This window comes from Triticum dicoccoides, chromosome 4A, assembly GCF_002162155.2.
Source record: "Triticum dicoccoides isolate Atlit2015 ecotype Zavitan chromosome 4A, WEW_v2.0, whole genome shotgun sequence".
Lineage (NCBI taxonomy): Eukaryota > Viridiplantae > Streptophyta > Magnoliopsida > Poales > Poaceae > Triticum > Triticum dicoccoides.
Window position 1 is genome coordinate 293,418,506 of NC_041386.1, and position 24,930 is coordinate 293,443,435.

General features: G+C 45.8%; 1 long non-coding RNA gene across 1 annotated transcript; it reads right to left on the reverse strand.

The window, feature by feature from the left end:
- Positions 1-4,923: 4,923 nt before the first annotated feature.
- Positions 4,924-8,572, reverse strand: LOC119285806. Its single transcript, XR_005139870.1, has 2 exons — positions 8,053-8,572; positions 4,924-7,435 (listed from the first exon to the last, which is right to left on the reverse strand). It is a non-coding gene; the product is annotated as an uncharacterized LOC119285806 (long non-coding RNA).
- Positions 8,573-24,930: the final 16,358 nt, after the last annotated feature.

Genomic DNA, 24,930 nt, shown 5'->3' on the forward strand with positions numbered 1-24,930 from the left:
CATAAATTTCGTCCAGAGGCTATTCTAGGTGCTATGTCACCTTATTATTGGGCCAGACCCATGTATTTTTGAAATACTTAAGTATAGGTTGTTTTTAGAGTCCGTATGTGTGGGGAAACAAGAGTTAGGGTTGGTTTCGGACCCCTCCTGCAAGGACCACGAAATTCCCCCCTCTTCCTCCATATATACAGCCCTTAGGGCGTCGTTTAGACTTTGGGTTTTGTTTAGATTAAAGTTCGCCATAGCTGCAACTTCGCGTACTTCGTTTGTGTTCAACCACCAGACAAAGGCTTCACAGAACCCCACCTTGATCAATAAAGCTTTCATCTTATATTCGCAATATCCAGATTGCAATCTTAGTTTCTTGCTTGTTCTTCATTTGCCCGTAGGAAACAGACCTTCGTGGTCAGGTTGACCGTGCTCCGGCGTGGTCAATAACCTCTCGGAGTTGGTTTAGCGATTTCTAAGGAGCGACGTCCTTGCACGTTCGTAGTCGGATCGTCAAAGTCAACTTCCTCCAAAACGATAGCAACCATCTCATCGAAAGACGGGACACCTTTGCCTCTATCAAGCTCGATGAGGATAGTGGCACAAAAATTTAATGCAAAATGTTAGCAAGAGTCAATAATGTTGAAAGAGATTCACAAATTCGCAAGTGTAACAAGTAGACCAATAGCAATGAATGGCACACGAAACACACACACAGATAGATAGGGGTCGTGCAACCAAGGAATGAGCTTAAAATGAGGAATCCATGGAAAATGCTCTTGTTGCACAACTCTAGAGAGACGCTAGCACGATTGCTCAATAGGCGGATACGACACTTGTGCACAGCCTATAAGATGCAAAAATGCAATGACTTCTATCCCAAGTATGCTATGTATATGATGTTCCGGTGGTATGATCCAAGATGATCGGATATGACAATCTTATGCAATGTGGCATGATGCTATGGCACTTCCTTACAACCTCTTTGTTCACTCTTTTGCTTAAAAGCTTTTTTTTGTATGGCCACTTTTGCACAATGCACAAACCAAGATAGCAATTGTGTATATGCTGGAACAAACTTTGTGACACAATGGGTGATATGATTCCAAGATGATATGGTATGTATGCAATGGGAGGTGTAGATCACTAATGTGCACAAGTAACGTTGCCGGCAATACTCAAATGGCTAGTCTCGATAGGCAAGTAACGCAAAATAGGCTAGGGGTTATCAATGCAATGGCAAGGGAATATACAATGGAGGGATACCACGATACCAAGATGATATGGAGGTTACCGTCCTTGGCGATGATGAGTGGCGGTGATCTTGATGGATATACCAAGATGATGGAGACTCGTCCCTAAGTAGCCGAAACACCTTAGGAAACGGAAAAACCGCGAACTCAAAATCTCAAATGTCAAATGTCAAATGGTGGTAGCGGGAATCGGTGGTGGTTGCGGAAGCTCAATGGGATTGCAGAAATGCAATGATGGGTTTTGAGGCGCAATGCGGAAGTGGAGGGTAAGGTGGTGGACTATACACTGTGTCAGCGTTGGAAGCACGGTCCCTAAGTAGCCGAAACACCTTAGGAGACACAACTCACAACACAAACAAAATTGGGTTGGTGGAAGTGTATGGTGGGCAAGCCTATGCGGAAGTTATGGTGGTGGTGGTTGGTGAAGAAGCAATCGTCCCTAAGTAGCCTAAACACCTTAGGTGACTCAAATGACAACTCAAACAACCGCAAATGCTATAGGGAACAAAGTTGGTTAGGTTGCGGAAGTCGGTAGTGGTTATGCGGAGGTTGTGGTGGAAGCCCTAGGGAAAGATGCCAAAATTCCAAAAAATTATTGGAGTCAAATGGTGATGGTAGTATTTTTATGGGAAGAGGGATGTCAAGAGATTTTCAATGAGCTAAAGAACGCAAAAATCGGACTCCGGGTGAATTAGTTATGGACAAAATGGTGAAACGGGAAAGCTGAAATGTACAGGGGTCGGACATCCGGGCTCGGGGCCGGAAATCCGGGACCTGATTTCCAGAACCGCGCGTGAATTGCGCTCCAGGAGCCGGATGTCCGGCTCGGGGCCCGGATGTCCAGCCAGGTGGCCTAGATGTCCGGCCTGAGGCCCGGATGTCTGACCCGACGATTCCAGATCGGGATTTGGACTTCGAAACTCGATTTGGGGGCGGAAATAGATGATTTTAGGGGCAAAATTGCAGAGATTACGTGGATGGAAAGTGGGGAAACTTGGGGATATGCTAGATCCAATCGAAACCAATCAAATCCATGGATCAAAATCAACAAAATATCATCACACCAACAAATCACAAAAAAATAATTGGGGCTATTTTTGTGGGGAATTTTTGAATTTAGGACGAAATCAACAAAATTAGGCTAGAAAACAACGAGGGAGGCTCTGAAATCCTGATCAACGCGGCTCATGATACCAAGATGATGTAGGGTGGAACCCTATACGGCCGATCTTTCATGAAAGGAGCGGATCCCGCGATGAACACGAAGAACACGAGGGGGGAAACCAGGGGAATCACGAGGGGAAACACGAGAGAAACACTAAAACCAACAAGAATGATCACACATGTGCTAGATACTCGAAACACAAAGAGATACAAGATCCGAATCCAACAAAGGACGGTACATAGGGTAACCGGTTCTTCTCTGTGAGGAGGTCTTGATGGGGCCGCCCAAGAGGGGATCTTGTATCCAAGGTGGATCTTCTCCGAAGAGGGGCCGCAGTCTCTCTCGTGTAGTAGATCCGATATGGATGAGCGAAGCTCTATCTCTCAAATGAGCTATCACAATGCTAACCCTAAAACGTAGGTGGAGGGGAAGTATATATAGTCTAAGGGGCGAAGGGGTACATGGGCCTCGGCCCAGATGCACTGCACGCACGTAGGGAGCGCCGGATGTCCGGGTGTCGGGCAGGATGTCCGGGGCTTCACGGGGAGCCAGATGTCCGGGCTGGCAGGCCGGATGTCCAGGCCGACGGAGCTGGTCACGGTGCTCTCTAGAGTGGTATACTACTTGACGGATTTCCGGGTGCAGGGCTGCTGTTGTTGTTGACATCTTCAGGGGACGGATGTCCGGGCCAGGGTCGGATGTCCGGGTCCTGGGAGTTGTCTCCGTCTTCTTCCGTCGTTGCTTCCAGGCCTCCCTCGCTGATGGTGTAGTTGTTCCTTGGCGCTTGCACTCCTCCTCAACATCCGTGAAACTCCGATAATAGCTACGCATGCACAAGGGAGAAATGTCAAGTAGTATACCATCCTCGAAGGGGTCAAGTGAGCATGTGTAAAGGAGATGATTCACCTTTATGTATGTGAAGTAGATGTCGCACGTGTCACTTGCCAAACGGACTCCTGACATGGTGATGTCTAGAGGATGCTCCGCATCACTCGGCCATACTTTAGGTTGGCCCCCCCTATCATCAAGAGATGGGTGAGGCTGATACCTCCTTTTAGTGATCCGGTAAAGGAAAAAAAGTAGCCCACACGTGTTTCCCCAAAGGTGACCCTGGGTTATCAAACCCACGAGAGGAAGGTCCCGTTGAAGGGATGGTTTCGAGTAAGCTTTCGTTAAAGGATTAATTCCAGCTTTTTACCGAATCAATCAAGCAAATTGTGATTCAACACTTATAATGAAAAGAGGTACGAGTATGAGGTATTAATGCTTACAACCATGTATTCGTGTTGGGACCAGATATGATCCTAATTTGTGTGTTGGAAGTCACCCATCGAGATGTGCTTGTTACGAACCGAAGTGGGGGGTGTGTCCAAATAACATCTTGACTAGCAAGTGTAGGAACGAAGTATGTCTACCAGAGGGGGGGGGAGGTGAATGGGAGTTTTGAAATTTCTTCGGAAATACCAAAACTCTCATAACCCAGCACCGGAGCGAATATAAACAGTGTGAAGTGAGCGAATGTAAACCTACGAATGCAAAATAAAAGCATGCATCGAGACAAATCACATGATTGAAACAGTTCGAATGTAAAGAGGCGTAACAGAGGTAACTAATGATGCTCGATGGCGACACGGAATTTGGTAGACCAGTTCGCCCGTCTGCACAAGCCCTATTCTCCTCGACAATTGGTTCATCAACCAATGTCGATTACTCACGGTAGATAATTGAGGCGATCTCCAAACTGTTACAGACTTCTTCTTCAAGAACCACAATTACTCTTGGTCTCTGAAGAAATTGACACCTAACCATCTAGAGAGTTTGGAGCTCTCAAGAATAATAGGCGGAGCGTACTCGATGTAGATTCGAGTGATGCTAAACCACTATCTAATTTTTCGGCTCTAGCATTTTCTCTCGGTGATTTTTAAACTCAAATCACTCAGGAGAGGTGTCATGGGAAACCACGACCACCTATGGGGCCATGAGCCCCTTTGTGGTTCGGCGGGGGGATGAGCATGTTGCACAAAGAGCGGAGAAGCGTAGCGCAACACGATAGAGATCACGCGGTCGATTTTACCCAGGTTCGTGCCGCCGCGATGCGTAAAACCGGTAGAAAGCTACACCACAACACCAATGTAATGGCATGCAATCTGCCGGGAGAAAGCTCTTAAGAGGGCAGACAAACTGCTGGGATAGTAGTTCACGAGAACGGCTCGGCTCCCGGGGATTAGTTCTCTCGGCAGTTAGATTATTCCTGGCAGTTTATCTTCCCTAGCCTATGTATCTGCCGGCAGTTCACTTTCTCCTGGCAGACTGGTTGTGCCAAATGAAATACAAGTACCGACAATGTTACTGCCGGTACAAGCATGTTAACCCGGCAGATAGAATGCCATATCATTGTGTTTAACTAGCAGAAACTGTTTTAAGTATGTAACATATACCTAATTAAGAATTCATTTTGGTAATCAGGATAGATCACACAACTTAGACATACACTTCAATGGAAGTTACACATAGGCCTCATCAAAAACCTTAAAACTTCCTTCAATATAAACATAACATGCCAGATACATATGTTTCTAGATACATACATACAGGAAACAGCCATACATAAGGACGTTGTGCTGGCACAAAAAATACTTATGTTTCTAGATGTGCCACACAACCAAAATGAGCATCCAGTGACTTGTGTAGCAAAACAACCACCAAAATAAGCAGAACCTGCCAATGTCTCCAGGTTCAACAAACTAGATGCACTACATTATCACTACACCAACTTAATTGTATGTCTTCCAAACCTTCAGCCGCTGTAGAACTTCCAAATCGTCAACTGCTTGTATGTAGATCTTACAAACCTCCATCAACTTGTGTGTCTTTGGAAAACTGGAAACTCAAAATGGATCTCTCATAGAATGGTAAACCTGCTGTATCATAAACATGCAACTAGTAATGGAAGCACAAGACACTAAAAATGCAAACTTTATATCACATAAGGACAAGTGTTCTAATGCAAATAGCACAAGTCAATATACATTTCTTCAGGACATCAACCAAACATAGTCCGTGCACTTTGCAAGGAGGCTCCAGGCCAAGCATTTTTCAGCCAAGACTTTTATCCAGACATCAACCAAATATAGTCCTGCTCAGTTTTTAAAAAGGACATCAAGGGATCCAAACTGCTCAGGCTCTGTTTGGGTGCATAGTATATGTAAAATTGTAGTATTCAAAAACTACAGTTTTCAAACCTGTAGCTGCAAAATACCATAGTTTGTGAAAACCATAATATTATACAGTATTTGCAGAATCATGAGACATATCGTACATGCAATATTTACGACGGTATTTTAAACTAAATCACGTGAGTTTGCACAGCCAGCCACCGATACAAAAAATATGTGTACATGTGCCCTTCACCTTTCCACCATATATCTACCTGACGTGTTGTGCAATTCACAAATAATTAAGCTAGACAAACTTACCAATTGTTGATTATTATAATCAAAGAAAAAGACTAGTCCTGCTTCTGGACAGTTTGTCATTCTTATAGCAATCAATGAAAGTCAATCAAGGCCCTTAACAGTTCAGGCAGTGTGTAACAACATAAAAACAAGGCTATTCAGGCAGTGTATAACAACAGTTATATCTGTCGCCGCTGGAGATTCCCCATAGAGGAGCGTCCTCTTTGGTAACCTAAAAAGCCTTGAGCATGGCTATTCAGTGCCGTTCTAGTTCTTACGCCTGCAAACAGTAACAACTACTGTAGCAACTAGCTAGCTAGAAAAAACGTGAGTTCTATGCATGTGCATGGCCGTCTGATGATGATCCATAATCCATAATCAACAAAATTGCTGTAAGTAACTAATAAGGATGATCCTTGAAGGATGCCACCTGAAGAAAATTTGGTTAGATCCATCTATGCCGATGACTCAAGCACCATGAAAAGATGGTTCATTCTGCATAGCATGGTAAAGAAATTACAAGAATGACACAGTTATATTTGGAAAGAAAGGAATCCAGCCAGAATCCATCTGCAAAATTGGTGGAAGAAATATGTTGGCAATGCACAGCAGTTTCAAACAAACAGATAGATAATCCACGAGAATTAGCAGTACAAATTATGAAGGTCTTCTGACACTAGCTATGGATCAAGTGCCACTTTGCATTATATATTTCAATTATTCACAAAAGTCATGAAAACCAGACTGCTAACGCATGGGGTCAGGTCATGTTCCTATGTTAAGATCAAACATTTTAATGAGAAAATAAGACATTTACTTATTATGCGTCTTAATATTCTGTTCAACCTCCTAAACCATAACATGCAAATAAAACAAGGTTTTTATGTGTTGTTATTTGAAACAAAATAATCATAGTTGACAAACATTTTTCAATTTACACATCTAACAAAATGTACGCATAACCGAACTAATGCTCAAGGCATAAACCATGTGTGATGGCGGTGTATATTGGTTAATTAAAGGTACAAGTTCCATTAGGCTATCAGAATACTAGAGAAGATTATAGAAGAAAATCACTTAAGAATTCTTTTACAATAATGGTTATTTGCTACAAAAGATTTATTTAGTGCGTTGTGAACAGATGTACAGGGAAACAAACAGTTGATAGCATCTTGATCCATACATACAGGTGATGAGCTCGATGATGATAGAGGCGTTGTGGCGGTCACTGGTAGCGAGTGTAGAGGATGTGGTGGTGCAACACTTGGTTGATTAATTAGTGGTTGAGCTCGACAGGGCCGCCTGGAGCAGCTCTACCAGCATCCCGCCATCCGTTCTCCACAGCAGCATGTGCTGCATGACTGCACCCCGAGAAGGTGTAGACCCCACGAAGAAGAGGAATCGATGCAGCTCGCAGTTGACCAGCTTGAACTCGATGCCGCGAAGAAGACGACCGTGTTCCAAAGGCAGAGGCGTTGGGGGTGAGAACGAGGGAGTCCTTGGAGAGGCCATCCGGGACGAACTCCTCCGGACACAGTTATATTTGGAAAGAAAGGAATCCAGCCAGAATCCATCTGCAAAATTGGTGGAAGAAATATGTTGGCAATGCACAGCAGTTTCAAACAAACAGATAGATAATCCACGAGAATTAGCAGTACAAATTATGAAGGTCTTCTGACACTAGCTATGGATCAAGTGCCACTTTGCATTATATATTTCAATTATTCACAAAAGTCATGAAAACCAGACTGCTAACGCATGGGGTCAGGTCATGTTCCTATGTTAAGATCAAACATTTTAATGAGAAAATAAGACATTTACTTATTATGCGTCTTAATATTCTGTTCAACCTCCTAAACCATAACATGCAAATAAAACAAGGTTTTTATGTGTTGTTATTTGAAACAAAATAATCATAGTTGACAAACATTTTTCAATTTACACATCTAACAAAATGTACGCATAACCGAACTAATGCTCAAGGCATAAACCATGTGTGATGGCGGTGTATATTGGTTAATTAAAGGTACAAGTTCCATTAGGCTATCAGAATACTAGAGAAGATTATAGAAGAAAATCACTTAAGAATTCTTTTACAATAATGGTTATTTGCTACAAAAGATTTATTTAGTGCGTTGTGAACAGATATACAGGGAAACAAACAGTTGATAGCATCTTGATCCATACATACAGGTGATGAGCTCGATGATGATAGAGGCGTTGTGGCGGTCACTGGTAGCGAGTGTAGAGGATGTGGTGGTGCAACACTTGGTTGATTAATTAGTGGTTGAGCTCGACAGGGCCGCCTGGAGCAGCTCTACCAGCATCCCGCCATCCGTTCTCCACAGCAGCATGTGCTGCATGACTGCACCCCGAGAAGGTGTAGACCCCACGAAGAAGAGGAATCGATGCAGCTCGCAGTTGACCAGCTTGAACTCGATGCCGCGAAGAAGACGACCGTGTTCCAAAGGCAGAGGCGTTGGGGGTGAGAACGAGGGAGTCCTTGGAGAGGCCATCCGGGACGAACTCCTCCCCGCAGCATCGACAACCAGTGCGGCCAAACCGCCAGATCCCCACCAGTGCGGCCAGACCGCCAGATCCGGCGACGACGAGGCCGGGACACTTCCATGGAAACGGCAGCATAGAGGAGGAAGAGAGGGAGGGCGGCGGCGCACAGGGAAGGGGAACGGGCCGACCAAGAGTAGGGTTTGGGAAGGACAGCGGTTGAGGGTCTCTTTGATTCAAAGGATTTTTATAGGATTTTTGAAGGATTGGAATCTTTAGGAATTTTTTCTACGTTGGTCGTTTGATTCGTAGGATTGCATCTTGTAGGATTTTTTCCTAAGGATTTATTTGTACTGCATTCACAGGAATTCTAACATCCACTCCAACCTCTTGGAAGAAATCCTTTGCTTTCCCATGCCACAATCAAACAAACTCAAATCCTATAGGAATCCAATGGACATGCCATTTCAATCTTACGTTTTCCCTATTCCTGTGTTTTTGCAATCCTACGAATCAAAGAGGCCCTGAAGTGGGCGGCGGCGGCGGCGGGTCTGGGATTTGGGGAAACAGGGTTTGGAGGGGGGGGCGCGAGTGGGCCGGGCGACTATATTTCTTCAGCTACGAAACTTTTGGGTGTTTCCTGCCGTAGGCCCAAATAAGGGGCCCCGGTAGAAAATGGGTCGTGGTTGTGTTGTCTCGGCAGAATACGTGCCTGAAAAGTGTACCGGCAGTGTGGATGCCGTGATGGCTCAAGTTCTCACGACAGTTTGTGTGCCTTGAAGTACATGTACTGGCAGTAACAAATGTCCCGGCAGATAGTTTGCCCTTATTCAACAACTTCTCCCGGCAGTTAACTGCCCCTAATTAAGTGTTGTGGTGTAGCCTACTCCTGCTTTGGTGGATTGATGGTGGACTGTGGTGGAGAATGCAGCGCTCTTGCCCAGCAGGGTTGCCTCGGGGCGAGAGCAGCTATGCGCGTATGAGTATACAAAGGTCCGAATCCTTTCTATGGTTGTCATGGGCCTCCTTTTATAGATTAAGGAGTTACCATAATGGCAAATCAGTCATTATGCATTGATTAGATACAAACAGTGCTATCATACCTAACTCTGCAGGCGGACAGAGCACATTAAATGCGCCGCTTAGTGTCACATCACCGTATGCCTGGTAAGCCTTGTCGGGCTTCCTTGCCAGCTTCGCGCCTGCCTACTTGACACATATCTGGACGGGTGCCATTTGAAGATGATTCTTGTAGGAAGCGGCTGCCATGTGGCAAGGAACAACCATTTAGTCACTTGGGGGCTTGACACCGTATCGATTGGCGACCTGCGTTGTTGTGAGGTGGAGAGGTGAAGCCTTGGCGGGGTAGTTCGCCTCTGATGTGCCCGGCAGGCCTGCCGGAGCGGTCTGGTGGCTCACCTTTGGTGCAACCTCGTCCTCGCCAGGCTCGCTTGCCCGGCAAGGGAGGTTTTTCCCCTAGTGATATCTTGCTTCACTAGTTTGACTTGGTCCTCTTGATCTGCACTCTGATTCTTCAAAGAACCGATCTCTTGTGCTTGGCCTAGTCTTCGATGTTGATCTTAGGCCTGTGCACAGTCTGGGCAACAGACCCAGAGTTTGTTGCACCGACAGGAGCCCCCAGGCCTAGTCTGAACGTGCTTGCCGGGTGTCATCGTGGTAGGCCCTAACTAGTGCCCGAGCAAGAGGGAAGTAGGTGTTTGTCCTTTGAAGTTTTCTTTGCTTCTTCATTAACCCGAGCCCAGGTCAGTTTCCGGTTCTGTCGTGCATCGCTTAACGCCAATTGCAGTGGGCCCGCTCTCGTAATGGCTCATGAATGACTTTAACGCGCGGGTGGGTAACTGCCAATTCACTCTTCCCACCACGCCCTTATCCTTAGCCACATATGTTTCATGCATTGAGTGGGGTAGGTAACGGAGGCGCGTGGTGCGGGAGAGCGTCAAGGCAGGGGGCCGGTCTTCTCGGGTTGGTGGAGGAGGACGACGGTTACCCCCTGGGGGGATCAGCCCCCAGCCCCAGCTCGCCTATAAAAGGACGGGCAGGGAGGAGTGGGATCATTCATCCACATGCTCTTCCTCCTCCATTTTCTACTTTCGTCTGATTATGCCGAAAGGGAGAGCCCGGGGCTAGGCCCCGGGCCCTATCTTGGGGTTGGTGATGACGAATGCCCGTGTCATCACTTCGGGAGTGGGAGGAAGGCACGCTTTCGCTGGGGTAGGATCTCCCTCCTATCTTCGCGCACGCCTCACGGGGACATGCATTCAGCGCAGCGGTAGAATCGGAGGTAGCAACTCCGGTGTGCTCGTTGCCAGGCCGCCCGTGGCTTTAATTTTAGTGAGGAGCAACGCAAGCGACACCACGCCGAGGCCCATAATGGACGCAAGGCGTGGTAGTCGCCGTGGCCTATTCCCCCCTTCCCCGCGACGTGGAAGGAGGCCGCAAAAGGGATTTGTCATCGGCAATGGCGGATCACTCCTCTCCGGGCACTGTTTGCTCAGTGTATGGGCAGGCTCCTTGTCCCCATGCATTCTTCTCCAAAGGGCGGCGGCTTTCTATCTTCGGGTCATTGGAGGCGACCATGCTCTCTATGGTGCTGCCCGGAGCACCTGGCGCTCGCCGAAGCCTCCGTAGTGGAGGCTTTGGGTGACGACGGTGAGGAAGGTGGCGGCAACCCACGACGCGCCAAGAGCGAGGACGATCGCTCCGACGAGGCGTGCTTGCCGGCAAGACCATCATCACTGGCTGGGCTTCCGGCAGCGTCACCATCCGCGCCTGCCCTCCGGTTTCTTCCTCCTAGCCTGGGAACAACGCCATCCTGGTCCCCGGGAGGCGTCGAATCCCGACCAGGCCTTCCCTCCGTCTTTTTCGTCTGCCCCTGTAGTCTCGAAGAAGGGGAGGAAAGAGTAAAGGCATCATGGGCATTCTATCTTTTTTTTAATCTAAAATATGTAGGCACTTGCCAAACTTTAGTTCAAATTATGCAATCTCTTTTATCCATGTTTGTGTTATGTATGATTTGTACTTGTTGATCAACATATTAATGAAAAAGATAAACCTTGCCAAGCACTTGTGCATGTAATGTGTCCATGCAGAGGTGGGATGCCTTTATACTTTTAAGTAAACAAGATTTCTCCGGCAGGCTATCCTGCCGGTACCCTCAGTTTGTTGTCGCAAAGTTAGGCTTGCCGGGCACAAAACATAAAGAGGGACCAGCCTCCCGCCAGAACTTTTTTCGCCAAAAGGCCACTACGACCATCCTGACCGAAGCAACATTCAAGCCAAGGGATGGGAGCACCTAAGTTTCGAAAGTGGCAGGGTTTTCTTATGCACAAGTCTCTACTTACAGAACGCATATGGATAAAAGAAAGGACTTGTCTGTTTGGCTTACCGAGGACCGCAATGTAGGCTCATGTTCTCATATCCTCTTTCGGACCAAGTCCATGGCAGGAGCCTGCAGTGTATGCAGATGAAAATGATGCCAGATGCGATCTTATCTACATGAACATGCAATGCTCATGATATGCTTATGCATGCATGCAATTTGTCGGGGGTTGATGCGGAGCATCCTATGGACATCACCATGTCAAGAGTCCATTTGGAAAGTGACACGTGCCACATCTACTTCATACATACAAAGGTGAATCATCTCCTTTACATGTGTCCACTTGTACCTTTCGAGGATGGTATACTACTTGACCCCTCTCTCGTGTGCATACATAGGTGTGAGCGGAGCTACACATTCATCAAGGAGGAGTCCAAGAAGAAGAAGAGAACATATACACCATCCAAGAGGGAAGCCTGGAAGCGGAGAAGGAAGCACCAAGAAGAAGGCAGCAGCTCCCAGGCAATCCCGTGTGCACGGGCCCCTCCGACCCCGTGCCCACGGGCCTCCTAGGCTGGCGGTCATGAAGCCCCCATGCGCACGGGCATGTACCGTGCCCACGGGACCCCCGTGTCCAGGGGCCCAACGGACCCCATGCGCACGGGTTCATGCGTCACGTCTCTGGATACCCCGTGCGCACGGGCTCCACTTACCCCGTGCACACGGGGCCCCATGAGTGTTGCTGCGGGCTTTGCCCATGTAATCCCCATTTCGCCCCTGCTTACCCCTTCATCCCTTGGACCTATGTATACTCCTCTTCCTCCTGCATTTAGACTTAGCTAAGAATAGACCTAGATATTAGAGCTTAGCTCATGTACCTCCCCTTGTGGGATTCCTCTTGAGAGAGAAGACTCCATTGGAGTACAAGGCCTCCATTGGAGAAGATCCCTAGTGGATAAAGCCCCCATCTAGGGAAGGATCTATCTAGATCATCAAGCCCTCATCTCCTTCATAGGATTTGGGATGAACTCTACCATGTATCTTGTTTCCCTTTGATTGTTCATGTACCTTGTGGATCCTGTGTGTTTGTTGGTCTAGTGGATGTGTGATTGGACTTGTTCTTGAGTGTTCCTCTTGTTTTCCCTTTTGTGTTCATCTTGTTTTTGGGGATTCCCCCTTCAATTCATGAAAGATCTCCACTTAGGGTTCCACCCTACAACATCTTGGTAGCAGAGCCATGGTTTCTCACGAAATTGGAGCCCCCCGTCATAGTTTTCTAGCCTAATTTTGCTTGTTCTTGCCCACTTTCAAAAATTCCCCACAAAAAGAGACATAACAATTTTTTTTGTGATTTGAAGTTTCTTGTGAGTTTTTGTTGATTTTGGTCCGTGGATCTGGTGTCTAGCAAGTAGATCTAACTCCTATTGCGTCCCCATACCCCAATTTTTCTTTCCCCCATCGAATTTGACAAGAAAATCCCGAATTTTCCGCCTACCCCGTGCCCACGGGCTCCCCACCTCGTGCCCACGGGCCTCCGCGCAGTCTCTGGTGACCCCGTGTCCTTGGTACGTGTACCTTGCACACGGGACCCCGTGTCCACGGGCCCTGGACCCCGTGCGCACGGCCCCCCTACAGCAGCCGCGAGCATTTCACGTTTTTGCCCATAACTTCCACTTCCGAACTCTGATTTGGGTGTTCTTTGGCTCGTTGAAAAGCTAGCATCGTGCCCGAGCTGCTCATCTTGGTTTTACCACCATTTGACTCCATAAAATTTCCTCCATATTTGCATATTTTGCATAGCCCCTACGCCATAGCTTCCGCACCACCACACATAACTTCCGCAAACTAACCCATTTTTGTTCCTTTGGTATTTGTGGTTGTTGGAGTTGTGACTTGAGTCTCCTAAGGTGTTTCGGCTACTTAGGGACGGTTACATATTCATCCACCACCGGTGACTTGTATCGGTCCATCGACTACATCCACCACGAGCTTCCACATCGACGACGACCATCCATCCTTTGAGACCATCTTCAACCGGAAGCAAGGCTGGTTACCCACCGACTTCGTAAAAGGTTAAGTGTGATGAAGGTATCCATTCCGTCATAAACTTTTCCTTACTTGCCATTACATCTTGATAGCCCCACCATCTTTGCGAATACCTTCATACCTATTGAGACTAGCTATCCGAGTATTGCCGGGCTTCGCGAAAACTTGTGCACCATAGTGATACGATATCATATTATTGCATCATTGGACATATCATATAGTGCACATGTTTACTCCCGTGCATATCTTGTGATACTTATCTTATGTTTGTGGTTGAGGCTCAATAAGAAAAGTGGAAAGGAAGAAAAGAGCAAAAAAAAGCTTTTAAGCAAGAAAGAGAATGATCATAAGCTTATAAGCAAAGAGTTGAGCATGATAAGAGATACTTGTGCATGCGGATACATGGAATAGGAAACATTTAGCTTGCATGCATATAGGTTGGTGCCAAGTGGTGAATCGTGCCCAAGTGTGCAATCAAGCTAGTGCTCTCATAGTGTTTGTGCAACACGAGCTTAGTCTTCGTTAGGCAATCTTGTATTACTCATCCCTATAGTTGCACAAGCCCCATTATCCCACCGTGTGTGTTTCTTTATTACCCTCCTCTATATTTGTGATCACTTTCTTTGAATTTTGAGTCCTTTGGATTTATTTCAACATTTACAATATCTTGGACTTCAATTTGCATGAAATTTGTGCCACTTGTCCTAACCAAGCCACTCGATAAGCATTTACTTGTAGGTGTGAGTGAACAAGTCCGGTACCAATTTCACTATTCTTTCATCTCACATTGAGTGATACGAGATACATCCTCAAATCTGGGAAAAGGTAGCTTGGTATTGTTTATCTCATTTCCTACTCACCTTTGCTTGAGTCTTGTGATGGATAGGCAAAGCACATCATCTCCGGTCTAGAACCACGACAACGAGTTCGATGCTATGAAGAACGTCATCGACGCCAAGATGGACAAGCAAATGGAGGAGCTCAAGTCCCTCATCAAGAACCGCAAGCGGTATTCCTCATCTTCAAGAAGACGCTCAAGTGCAAAGACTCCCGAGCTACCATCTACGGCAAGTACACACAAGCATCGACATCGACAAGACCATGAAGAGCGACCTACTAGACGAGAGTTGGCTTCTCTGCCACCCCCGTGCACACGGGCCCTCGACCCCCGTGCACACGGGACCCCGTGCACACGGCCTCCAGCACCCCCGTGCACACGGGACATGCAGTACAGCAACTTCGACTACAAGGCTGTGGCTCCTTCAACACCTTTGGCATCTTCACCAAGTGACTTCAAGGCATCTTCGCCTTCGGACGTACGACATCTTCGCCTACTCCATGAGCTCAAGTCCACTACTCCCTCGAGCTACTACGACCTTGACACCAACAACGAGATTCCTTTCTATGAGACTCTAGAACCCGAGGAGTATCTCGAGTGGGAGCGTTTGATGGATGACTACCTCAAGCTACATCAAGTCCCTCCCGAAGATCAAGTGAAGTGCGCCTCAAGAAATTTCCATGACTACGCATCCACATGGTGGCTTCACACACCTTCGGAGAGCTACGACATGAGTTGGCCCAAGACGAAGAAAGCTATGCAGCGAGAGTTCGTGCCTCCAACCTACACGGAACAACTTCTACGCCAATTGGAGAACACCATCCAAGGATCCATGTCCATCGACGAGTACTTCAAGGAGATGATGCATGCCTTGTGACGTGCCGGTGTGGACGACCCCATGTCAATGAAGTTCCACTTCATGATGGGATTGAACAACGACACCTCCAAGACTATCTTCCTCGAGAACTACAAGTCCCTCGACGACAACTACATTGGTGCTCTCAAGGCGAAACAAGAACTCATGAAGGCCAAGGCTTCTCCACCCCAAGCACACTTCGCGGTGACCAAGCTATATGACCACGAGCATGAGGATAGTAGCACCAAGATGTACATGCCCGATGATCTCCAAGACGATCCTCCCAAGTTTGACTTCACCGCCACCCCTCTTTGTGGCATTGATGATGCAGAGTCCTCCACGACTCTTTTTCAAGATGGTGCGGCAACGAGTACGACTACGGAGACCTTCGAGGACCAAGCTTTGGAGGCAAGCGACATGGTGACGAGCAAGGATGATGCTTCCATCTTAGGAGGCAAGAGTGATGATGTGCCATCTTCAGTCTTCACGGCAACGACTACGAGACGGTTGAGCATGGGATTCTGCCTTCAACCATGGTGACGTACGATGACTTGAGTGACTTTCGCCACCATATTGAGATTGAGAGTGACTTCACCACTAGCCCCATATCTCATGAGTTTCCCCAATTCCCATGTGAGGAGATCCACCACCACCACCACTTGAGTGATTTGAGTGACTCCACCATATGTGAGTTTGAGTGCACCTACCTTGAGGGAGTGAGTGAACCACCACATAGAGAGAGTGAGATAGTTGATGAGGCATATGAGGCCATTTCGATTTCTAACAACTTAACCTCTACCTCTATTGTGTCTTCTCATTTGGTGCTAGGTACCATATATGATGACGCGCCGATCCTCGACGACTTCGTCCTTCCTTTGGACAAGACGATGGCCATGGTGGAATATGATGCACCCCCACATGGTTCCATCAAGATGAAGATGACCACCATTTGGTATTTACCACCTCACCTACACCACTTGAGTGGAATGAACAAGGTAACAAAGGTGAAGGTGATGCTCTTGTCCCACTAGTGGACATTCTTGACATTGATTGCTGGCATGATGTTGATCCACCTATTCCCATGCTTCATGCTAGTGCGACTTCCTCATGTCACGACTTACCACTTTATGATGACTATGATGATGAGCATGTTGAATTGCCTAGTTGTGATGCCATGTTACATACGATTTCTTGTGACAATTCTCTAGGTCACATCATGTTTGACAATCCGCTTGACTTGTCATATGCTATGCATGAGATCAACAATATGTCATATTTGCAATCTCATCGTAGTGACTATGCATATGCCCTTAAAATTAATCCAATTTGCACATATGGAATAGATGACAAGCCCATGGTTATTGGCATTTGTTTTTCTTGTGATGATATTGATATGCTCCCTTTGCATCATTTATCTCATATGCCATGCCATGAACACCTAGCTTCGGATATGCATTGTTTTGGATGTTGTCCATTTTCTCCATATGATGTTTCCGTTATTGCTCATGGGGAGACCCCCATAGTTTCCTCATACATTTTAGGAGATTTTGATTCATCCCATTCATTGCATGATCCCAATACTTGTGCGCACCATATGCTTCCCATGAATAAACATGCTATTGATGTGCCATATACTTGTATGCTAAATTTGCATCCCCATCGTGTCATACACCATAACTATTCTTTCATGATGGATGACATGTTCTTATACCATGCATCAAATTTCTTTGAATGATGCTTATCTTGTGCTAACTCGCACGTGCACATACACATCATGATGGATGATGTGTACATTTACCACGTGCACAATTTCTTTGGTTTGTGTCTCTTTTGTGTAGGTACCCATGAATACTTGTCAACCTCGCAATCCCACGAGTTGACAAAACAAGCTCTAGAGAGCAATGATGACTTGGGATCCCATGGATTGTCTTTTCGACCGCTCTCTTCGCGCAAAGACTTCGCACATTTCTTCTACATGACCCTCACTTGGCTATGGGTTATTGTTCCTTACATATTCTATGCCCATCTTGCCATGTTCACTTTGCATGATATACTCATTCCTATGCTTTTGCCATGCATTTGTGACCCATGCTTTGCATTACACATGATTATTGATTCTAATACTTGTATGTGTATTTGCAAGCTTGGTGGAGATATCACTTGTTATTGCCATATTTTCTTTGTGCCCCATGCCTATGATTATACTATGATCTTGCTTTATGTTCGTGCTTGCGATATGTCATGTGCATTGCCTATGCCTATTATTTTCTCACATGACATGATTGCCATGATTTTCTCTAGTATGTTGCATCTTCGCACTACTAGCTTGCACGACTTGTTTCCTATGATTGCTTGCCTTGTTGCATCACCGATGACTCATACTTGCTCGTTTCTTGCAGTTGATGGCATTCATTTCCATGCTTTGCACATGATTGACTTGATTGCCTCACACATATTGAACAATTGCTCCTTCTTTTCTGTTGAGTTCCATGATATCTTCACTACACCATATGCACATTATGCTTGGATTGTCTTGCACTTGCCCCATGTGTTTCGACATCTCATTATATTTGGTGTTGTGAATGATTCCTATGCATACCATAGACCGTTTGTCGAGTGCTTTATGCATGCTTGCTATGACCTTGAGGTAGATGCTTGTTCACTTGTCACGCATATTAGCATCTTCACCTCCCATTTGCATGCTTGTTTCCATGATGTCCTTGACTGTGCTCATCGTACATGCTTAAATGCCATGCCACACTTCTTTGTCAAACCATATGCTATGCTTGATGACAACACTTGTTGGGTGAATCACCTCTTGAATGCTTGGTTTTGCTCTTACGCCACCACATTTGTTTTTCCATGTGCTTGTTATGTTTGCTCCTTTTGAAGGAACTACAAGACGGTGCGACATTGGAGAGTGCCCATTTGAAACTACAAGATGATGAATGCTTGGTGATCGTCAACTTCTACACGGCAACATCATCTCTTTCCCATGGTGATTTGGATTTCGATCCGAGGTCGGATCTTTCCCAAGGGGGAGGGGATGATGCGGAGCATCCTATGGACATCACCATGTCAAGAGTCCATTTGGAAAGTGACACATGCCACATCTACTTCATACATACAAAGGTGAATCATCTCCTTTACACGTGTCCACTTGTACCTTTCGAGGATGGTATACTACTTGACCCCTCTCTCGTGTGCATACATAGGTGTGAGCGGAGCTACACATTCATCGAGGAGGAGTCCAAGAAGAAGAGAACATCTACACCATCCAAGAGGGAAGCCTGGAAGCAGAGAAGGAAGCGCCAAGAAGAAGGCAGCAGCTCCCAGGCAACCCCGTGCGCACGGGCCCCTCCGACCCTGTGCCCATGGGCCTCCCAGGCTGGCGGTCCTGAAGCCCCCGTGCGCACGGGCGTGTACCCCGTGCGCACGGGTTCATGCGTCACGTCTCTGGATACCCCGTGCGCACGGGCTCCACTTACCCCGTGCACACGGGGCCCCATGAGTGTTGCTGCGGGCTTTGCCCATGTAATCCCCATTTTGCCCCTGCTTACCCCTTCATCCCTTGGACCTATATATACTCCTCTTCCTCCTCCATTTAGATTTAGCTAAGAATAGATCTAGATATTAGAGCCTAGCTCATGTACCTCCCCATGTGGGATTCCTCTGAGAGAGAAGACTCCATTGGAGTACAAGGCCTCCATTGGAGAAGATCCCTTGTGGATAAAGCCCCCATCTAGGGAAGGATCTATCTAGATCATCAAGCCCTCATCTCCTTCATAGAATTTGGGATGAACCCTACCATGTATCTTGTTTCCCTTTGATTGTTCATGTACCTTGTGGATCTTGTGTGTTTGTTGGTCTAGTGGATGTGTGATTGGACTTGTTCTTGAGTGTTCCTCTTGTTTTCCCTTTTGTGTTCATCTTGTTCTTGGGGATTCCCCCCTCCAATTCATGAAAGATCTCCACTTAGGGTTCCACCCTACAACAGGGGCCCCCAGCGCTTCATTTATTTCTCTGTTGCTTAGAGTCTGCGACTGGCTTTGTACAAGGGGTTACATGCAACAGAGGCAAGGCATGTACAAAAGGGTGATTTTCGGGCAGGGCCCGATGGCCGTGCCTTACGGGTAGAACTTGCAGAGATGCTCAATATTCCATGAGTTTTGCAGACGGACTGCGCCAGGTCTGGTGACTCATACTACCCGTTAAGGGCCTTCCCACTTTGGTGTCAACTTGTTTGTACCCTTAGAGGATTGAACGCGCCTAAGGACAAGGTCACCTTCCTCAAAACACCGGTCATGAACCCTGCGATTGTGATAGCAGCGCTGGCCTTGCTGATAGCGTGCAGCACACGTAGCAGCCCGGAGACGGTTCTGCTCAAGAAGCACGACGCCATCACGCCGGTGCTGTTTCTGCACTACTTCATCGTAGGCAAGCACTCAAGGTAACCTGTAAATGAGTTCTGTGGGGATAACTTCTTCTTCCCCATAGACTAGGGAGAAGGGAGTCTGCCCGGCAACTTGATTTGGTGTCGTTCTGAGGGACCAAAGAACCACCGACAGCTCATCGATCCATCGTGTGCCACACTTTTGCAACTTATCAAATGTTCTCGTCTTGAGTCCATGCAATACTGCAGCATTCTCCCTCTCAGCTTGCCCAGTGCTCTTTGGATGTGCAATAGAGGAAAATGAGATCTTGCTTTCGAGGGCATGAACGTATTGCATGAAAGCGTGGCTTGTGAATTGGGTGCCATTATCAGTGATGATCTGGACAGGGACTCCGAAGTGGCACACCAATCCTTTCAAGAACTTGATAGCTGACTGAGTAGTCACCTTTCTCATGGCTTCTACTTTCGGCCACTTTGTAAACTTGTCAATTGTAACGAACAAGAATTCAAAGCCCCCGGCAGCATGGGGAAAGGGCCCAAGATGTCGAGCCTCCAGACCAAAAACGACCATGACAAACAGATTGTTTGAAGAGCTTGGGCAGGCAGATGGATGTCCTTGGAATGGAACTGGCAGGCTCACATTTGGTGACTAGCTCAACTGCATCTTGGAGGGCCGTGGGACAGTAAAATCCTTGCTGGAAGGCCTTTCCAACTAGAGCCCTTGATCCGATGTGTGAGCCACACATGCCTTTGTGTATCTCCGCCAGCAGTTCCTTTCCTTCTTCCCGGCAAATGCACTTCAATTTCACACCGTTGGGCCTTCTGATAGGGCAAAGGTGTCCCGTCTTTCGATGAGAGGGTGATTATCATTTCAGAGGAGTAGACTTTCACGATCTGACTATGAACGTGCGAGGACGTCGCACCTTAGCAATCACTAAACCAACTCCGAGAGGTTATTGACCACACCGGAGCACGATCAACCTGACCACGAAGGTCTATCTTCTGGTCGTTGAACACAAACAAAGTACGCGAAGTTGCAACTATGGCGAACTTTTAATCTAAACAAAACCCAAAGTCTAAATGATGCCCTAAGGGCTGTATATATGGAGGAAAGAGGGGGGAATTTCGTGGCCCTTGCAGGAGGGGTCCGAAACCAACCCTAACTCTTGTTTCCCCACGCATACGGACTCTAAAAACAACCTATAATCAAGTATTTCGAAATTACATGGGCCTCGCCCAAAAATAAGGTGACGCAACACCTAGATAGCCTCTGGACGAAATTTATAAGTGGCATCTTGTATATTTCGTCCAAGGCTTCATGCACTCATTATGGTGGCTTCAAAGTCCTAGAATCATCACTTGTAACTCCGTTCTTGTTCCCCTTGCGCATGCCATCATTTCCATGCTTGAACTTGCTCCAAGGTTCATCTTTCTTGTCCAATCTAGGCCCTTCATTTGTAAGCAAAACAAACGTATCCAATTTAGGCAGCATCATATTCTCATGAACATTAGAATCATTACCAAGAAACAAAAGTACCTGGTAATTCAATTGGCGTGCGCGAGCTCTAATAATTGGTCCAGTATGTATAGCAGTAGGGACTGTGGATGTAACAATGGTATTGATGTCCTCATCATCCTTCCCTTCTTGAAGTGAAGTCGTCCTCGACGAAAGCTCATCTTCCTCACCCAAATAAGGCTTCAAATCTGCAATATTAAAAGTGGGACTAAACCAAAATTTATAGGCAGCTCAAGTTTATATGCATTATCATTTATTTTCTCTAACACCTTAAAAGGACCATCAGCACATGGCATTAGCTTTGATTTGCACAAATTAGGAAATCAATCCTTACGCAAATGTAACCAAACAAGATCTCCAGGTGCAAACACAACATGTATTCTACCCTTATCTCCAGCAAGTGTATATTTAGCATTCATAGGCTCAATGTTTTCCTTAGTTAACTCATGCATTTTTAAAATCAATTCAACATGTTGTTTAGCATCAAAATTAACCTTCTTCGAAGATGGAAGAGGCAACAAATCAGTTGGTGCACGAGGTAGGAAACCATACACAATTTCAAAAGGGCACATCTTAATAGTAGAATGCAATGAACGATTATAAGAAAATTCAATATGAGGCAAGCATTCTTCCCACATTTTCATATTATTCTTCAAAATAGCCCTAAGCATAGTAGACAATGTTCTATTGACTACTTCAGTTTGTCCATCAGTTTGGGGGTGACAAGTAGTACTAAAAAGCAGTTTAGTCCCCAACTTAGCCCATAAACATCTTCAAAAGTGGCTAAGAAATTTAGTATCACGATCCGATAGAATAGTATTTAGCACACCGTGCAAGCGAATAATTTCACGAAAGAACAAATCAGCAACATTAACAACATCATCGCTTTTATGACATGGTATAAAGTGTGCCATTTTCAAGAATCTATCCACGACAACAAATATGCTATCCCTCCCCTTCTTTGTTCGAGGTAAACCTAAAATAAAGTCCATAGATATATCCTCCCAAGGAACACTAGGTACATGCAAAGGCATATATAAACCATGAGGATTGAGTCGTGACTTAGCTTTTTGACATGTAGTGCAGCGAGCAACAAAACACTTAACATCCTATCTCATCTTTGGCCAAAAGAAATGTGTAGCAAGTACGTCCTCTGTCTTCTTCACGCCAAAGTGTCCCATTAGTCCTCCTCCATGCGCCTCCTGCAACAACAAAAGACGAATAGAGCTAGTTGAAATGCATAGCTTGGTAGCAAGGAACACAAATCCATCATTAATGATGAACTTGCTCCACGTTCTTCCTTCTTTACAATTCTGCATTACGTCTTTAAAATCAGTATCATGCACATATTGATCTTTGATGGTCTCCAAACCAAATATTTTGAAGTCAAGTTGTGAAAGCATAGTATAGCGATGAGACAATGCATCAACAATAATATTTTCTTTACCCTTCTTGTGTTTAATGACATAAGGGAAAGTCTCAATGAATTCAACCCATTTAGCATGTCTACGATTCAGTTTAGCTTGACTTTTAATGTAACATCCCAAATTTTCAATTTGGAATGTTATACACTAGATCATCATTGCATTTTGGTTAATCCTAGAAATTTCACGCAACTCAAGGACCCTCACAGAGAGTTGGGGATTTCGTTATTTTCATATTTGAGTTGTCTCAAATTTCGAAAATAGGATCATTTGATTTGATTTATTTTATCTTCAATTATTTCTATTACAAAAATATGAGAGAGGGAATAAAATGACTTTCCCAAAATAAAGAAATATTGAGGATTTAATAAAAAAATCAAATAAGATTTATTTTGGTTTTATTTGTTATTTTATTTGAATTTAGGAAAAATGCGCGTTTTTCAAAATTGCATTTAGGCCCCAAATAAATGTTCATCTTGTGCGGCTTGATTTTAGAAGCCAGGGAAAATTTATTTCGGGATTTTTGGAGTCCGTTTAGTATTCCTTTTGTTTTTTTCTGAGCATAATTTTTTTATAAAAAAAATGCAACCGACCTACGGGCCGTGTCCGACCCGGACACTAGGCCCATCCAGGTTTTATAACCGGGGAGCCCAGCCCGGGACCTCTCAAACCCTAGCGCCCCAGCCCCCGCCGCCCTAACGCCGCCGCCGCCGCGCTGCGCCGCCGCCCCCCGCCGCCGACCGCCGCCGCCGCCGGAGCACCGCCGCCGCCCGCCTGATCAGTCGCCGGAGTTGCCGGAGGTAGTTTTTTTTAGTCGCCGATTTTCCCGAAAAACCATTCAGTTTTCCGACGGTTTTGCTCGTTTTTTTGTTTCAGTTTTTTTAAATAAATTGGTTTTCCGGTTTATTTAAATAGCGAGCGTTCGTCCATTCGTTCGTTCTAGCGAATGTTCGTCGTTTTTCTTTTCTCGGATTAAATCCGCGATTTTTCTGATCACGGTTTCTGATCCGATTTTCGTTTTAGTCTAACTTTTCGCTCGTTTATCGGAATCAGGCGATTCAAGCGCCTGGAGTTTCGTCTCGAAACCCTCTTTCCGATTTACCAACTTAAACAAGTTTTTGCCACTGTAAAAATTGCCTTAGATCCAGAATAGTAAACGAAGCCTGTTTCTTTTGCCGTTTGTCTTTCGTTGCTTCGTTCGATTTGACTCTTTTTGCCAACCAGAGTTCTTAAGTTGAACTTTCTGGTTTGATCTCTTATTTGAGTTTTACCTGTGCATTAGTTGAGTACTTATTGTATGCTTGTTTGTTTGCGATAGAGTACCCGGAGTGCGCCGCTTGCTACTTCGAATCGCTAGGTTTCCCGGATCATCAGCAAGGCAAGTAACACTTTGATCATGCTTTCCCTCTACCTAGTTTTATTGCATTAGATCAATCCTCACACATTGCATGATTATGATCTAATTAACTTGTGGGTTTGGGAAGTAGTTGCGGTAGTACCTATTACCTGTTTATTATCAAACCTTTGGGAGTTACTTCTACGTTTGCTTACTATGCCATGCTATGCTAGTAGACGTGGATTGGGTGAGTGTATCCATGACAGATGTGAGATTGCTAATTAATGGTTTACTTAAGGTGGCAACTTAAATACACATCTGGGTGGATTGAGGTACCTGGGTATTCCAGGATTGCCTTTTTTTATGGACCGCCACCCAGGCTCAAAGGGATCATGAGATTATTCATGCTAGAAACTTCCGTGTGCAGCCACAAGATATTATGGGCTCTAGCATAGTTGACTAAGTTGTGCGAACTCTTATAGTGGTAGACTAGCAGATGTAGGGGAAAGTAGGTGTAACGGTCTACCCGATCGTAAGGTGCTAGCGCTTCTGAAAGACTATGTCTCGGTCATCCGTCTTCTCAAACACAATGTAGTGCGAGAAACCAAACGGAGGCGGTCGAGTCTTGTGGGGAAAAGTGCGCAAACCTCTGCAGAGTGTATAAAATAATCATGATTAGCCGTGTCCCCGGTTATGGACGTTTTGAGTATCTAGTACCTGGATTATCATGTGAATCTCGACACGTTACTCTAAAATTAATTTTGCTGGGTTTTTGTTTAATGATGATGCTTAATTGGGATTGAGAATGCTGTCAA